Source organism: Plectrocnemia conspersa, unplaced genomic scaffold (genome assembly GCF_051122295.1).
Source record: "Plectrocnemia conspersa isolate PC_06_02 unplaced genomic scaffold, ASM5112229v1 ptg000063l, whole genome shotgun sequence".
NCBI lineage: Eukaryota > Metazoa > Arthropoda > Insecta > Trichoptera > Polycentropodidae > Plectrocnemia > Plectrocnemia conspersa.
The window spans coordinates 35,001-38,926 of NW_028277204.1; the positions used below are offsets into that span (position 1 = coordinate 35,001).

Consider the following 3,926-nt stretch of genomic DNA (forward strand, 5'->3'; position numbering starts at 1 on the left):
ATATATATATGTATATATATATTTTTTTTTATATATACATATATATATTTATTAATATATAAATTTTATATTTATTAATACTAACAATAATAATATAATAACGTTTTAATTATTACAAAAGTTATTATTTCGAATCGAAAATTATCCGGTCGCAAGTCGAGAGAAGTCCGAGTCGAATCGCGCTCAGAGCGGCCCGTTCCGCCGAATCCCGGCCGCGACCGCGTCGACTTCGGCTTGTTAGGCTAGAGCGAGCGGCTCGGCGACTTTGCACCGCGCCGCCTATACGTGGAGTGCGCGCGAGGCGAGAGCGCGCGGCCGTGTTCGGTCGCGTTTGCTCTCGGCGTTCTCGTCGGCTCCTCGGGTCGAGTCGCTCGCTCTTTCGCTCGCTCGCAACCGTTTGGCGGACGCACCGTATTATTATTGATAATAATGCGCGTGTACGTCGCTTACGGCTCTGCTTCGAGCGTCTACGAGAGAGACGGCTCTTCGAAATCTCGGCATGCGCGAACCGCGGTCGGCGTCAGTCGGCGTCTGCGGTGCGCTCGCGCCTTCCGGGTACCCTTCCGGGTGTGTGGAGGATACTATATGCGATCACGCGCGTGTTTATACGAATCGAGTGATAAGCGGAGAGCGCATCGCGCTCTCCGGCTCTCCAGAGCTCCGCGGCGAGCCGCGTTGTACGGGGCCGTCGGTCGTTCGCGACCGGCGAGCTCGCTGCGCTATTACGGCCCTCCGCTCTAGCGCGGAGAGGCCGCGCACTGTGCGCGTAGACGGGTGAAGATAATATAATAATATATATAAAAGTATATATATAACAAAAAACGATACATATAAATAAAATGTTGTACGTCTTAAAAAAGACGAGACGAGAACGATAGGTAGAGATAGAGGAGGAGAATAATAAATACATGACACGTAAGGAGTGCGTAAGCGGACGCTCTCTACAGAGACGCAAGCTCGCAGCTCCCTGGTTGATCCTGCCAGTAATCATATGCTTGTCTCAAAGACTAAGCCATGCAAGTCTCAGTATAAGCCGTATTAAGGTGAAACCGCGAATGGCTCAATATATCAGTTTTGGTTCCTTAGATCGTACACAGTTACTTGGATAACTGTGGCAATTCTAGAGCTAATACATGCAAACGAAGTTCCGACCGGCGACGGAAGGAATGCTTTTATTAGATCAAAAACCAATCGGCGGAGCGCGCGTTTCGGCGCGCGCCCGTCGCACTCGGAGATGACTCTAGATAACTTTGAGCAGATCGCACGGTCTAGCACCGGCGACGCGTCTTTCAAATGTCTGCCTTATCAACTGTCGATGGTAGTTTATGCGACTACCATGGTTGTCACGGGTAACGGGGAATCAGGGTTCGATTCCGGAGAGGGAGCCTGAGAAACGGCTACCACATCCACGGAAGGCAGCAGGCGCGCAAATTACCCACTCCCGGCACGGGGAGGTAGTGACGAAAAATAACGATACGGGACTCTTACGAGGCCTCGTGATCGGAATGATTACACTTTAAATCCTTTAACGAGGATCCATTGGAGGGCAAGTCTGGTGCCAGCAGCCGCGGTAATTCCAGCTCCAATAGCATATACTAAAGTTGTTGCGGTTAAAAAGCTCGTAGTTGAAATTGTGTCCTGCGGCGTCGGTCTACCGGTTGCGGTACGACAGGCGCGTCTGCGGGGCTTCTCGCCGGTGCGTGTTCACCGCCGGTCGCGTCCGCGCCGCGCGTTCGCGTGCGCGTCGTCGTCTTCGCGACTTCGGCGCGCGCCGCGGGCTCGCGGTCGGCGCGCGAGGCGGGCCCTCGCGGCTGTTTACTTTGAACAAATTAGAGTGCTCAAAGCGGGCTAATATTTGCCTGAATATTGTGCGCATGGAATAATAGAATAGGACCTCGGTTCTGTTTTGTTGGCTTTCTGACACCAGAGGTAATGATTAATAGGGACAACTGGGGGCATTCGTATTGCGACGTTAGAGGTGAAATTCTTGGATCGTCGCAAGACGGACTAAAGCGAAAGCATTTGCCAAAGGTGTTTTCATTAATCAAGAACGAAAGTTAGAGGTTCGAAGGCGATTAGATACCGCTGTAGTTCTAACCATAAATGATGCCAGCCAGCGATCCGCCGAAGTTTCTTATTTTGATTCGGTGGGCAGCTCCCGGGAAACCAAAGCTTTCGGGCTCCGGGGGGAGTATGGTTGCAAAGCTGAAACTTAAAGGAATTGACGGAAGGGCACCACCAGGAGTGGAGCCTGCGGCTTAATTCGACTCAACACGGGAAAACTCACCAGGCCCGGACACTGGAAGGATTGACGGATTAACAGCTCTTTCTCGATTCGGTGGGTGGTGGTGCATGGCCGCTCTTAGTTGGTGGAGCGATTTGTCAGGTTAATTCCGGTAACGAACGTAACTCTAGCCTATTAAATAGACGTGCTACCGATATCACGAGGGTCCGCGGCCGGGCGGCGCGCGCGCGCTCGCGTCGTTAACGCGGCGCAAGTCGCGCGCGTCCGCCCGCGCGCGCGGTCTTCAACTATCGGCGTACAATGAAAATCTTCTTAGAGGGACCGGTGGTAATTATAGCCACACGAGATTGAGCAATAGCAGGTCTGTGATGCCCTTAGATGTCCTGGGCCGCACGCGCGCTACACTGAAGGGATCAGCGTGTCCTCCTTGGCCTAACGGCCCGGGTAACCCGTTGAACCCCCTTCGTGATAGGGATTGGGGTTTGCAATTCTCCCCCATGAACGAGGAATTCCTAGTAAAAGCGGGTCACCAGCTCGCGTTGATTGCGTCCCTGCCCTTTGTACACACCGCCCGTCGCTACTACCGATGGATGATTTGGTGAGGTCTTCGGACTGGCGCGCGGACGCCGCTTCGGCGGCGTCCGACGCGTCGGAAAGTTTGACCGAATTTGATCATTTAGAGGAAGTAAAAGTCGTAACAAGGTTTCCGTAGGTGAACCTGCGGAAGGATCATTTTCTGTGTGTGAATCTATATATTTTTAATATATAATAGATATATGTGAGATAGAGTAGTAGTAGAGCTCGGGAGGAGAGGACGCGGCGCGTTCCCCCGCCGCTGCGCGCGGAGGGGGGGAGGCGAGTCTCCGAGGTGCGCCTCGAGCGGAGACCGCTACGCGCGTCCGTTTATGTTTTTTAATAAAAATTACATACCTTACCTTTTTTTATATATACAATACACAAAGTTAATATATTTATATATATAATTACTACCCTGAACGGCGGATCACTAGGCTCGTGGGTCGATGAAGAACGCAGCTAAATGCGCGTCAGAGTGTGAACTGCAGGACACATGAGCATCGACATTTCGAACGCACATTGCGGTCCGAGCAAGACTTCTTTTGTCGACGGACCACTCCTGTTTGAGGGTCGCGCACGCGTATCGCACCAGACTGCGCGCACCCGCGAGGGTAGCGCTCGAGCGATGCCGGCGTCCGGTGCGACTAGAGCGCGCCCGGTCCGGTCGAATCGCGCTGCACACACACGCTGTGCAAACGGTCGAACGCGGCGGAGGCGCCGCGTACGCTCTGCAGCGCGGCGACGCTAGTCGTCGCGCTCGCTCTGCGCGGTTCTCGCCACGATCGAACGAACGAACGAACAAACAAACAAACACACGTCGACCTCAAATCAGGAGAGATCACCCGCCGAACTTAAGCATATCAGTAAGCGGAGGAAAAGAAACTAACGAGGATTCCCCGAGTAGCGGCGAGCGAAACGGGAACAGCCCAGCGCTGAATCCTGCGGCCCGGGCGGGCCGCCGGGAAATGTAGCGTTCGGGAGGAGATGTTAATTTATATTCGCGCGGTCATTAGTCACGGCGGCCAGTCCAAGTCCATCTTGAAGGGGGCCCCGCTTATCCGCAGAGGGTGCCAGGCCCGTGGTGACGGTCGCCGGCCGCGACGGT

At 53.5% G+C, this 3,926-nt stretch overlaps 2 non-coding genes across 2 annotated transcripts; both read left to right on the forward strand.

The window, feature by feature from the left end:
- Positions 1 to 964: 964 nt before the first annotated feature.
- Positions 965 to 2,980, forward strand: LOC148225694 (small subunit ribosomal RNA). Its single transcript, XR_015812569.1, has one exon. It is a non-coding gene; the product is annotated as a small subunit ribosomal RNA (ribosomal RNA).
- Positions 2,981 to 3,232: 252 nt separating this feature from the next.
- Positions 3,233 to 3,394, forward strand: LOC148225695 (5.8S ribosomal RNA). Its single transcript, XR_015812574.1, has one exon. It is a non-coding gene; the product is annotated as a 5.8S ribosomal RNA (ribosomal RNA).
- The last annotated feature ends 532 nt before the right edge of the window (positions 3,395 to 3,926 follow it).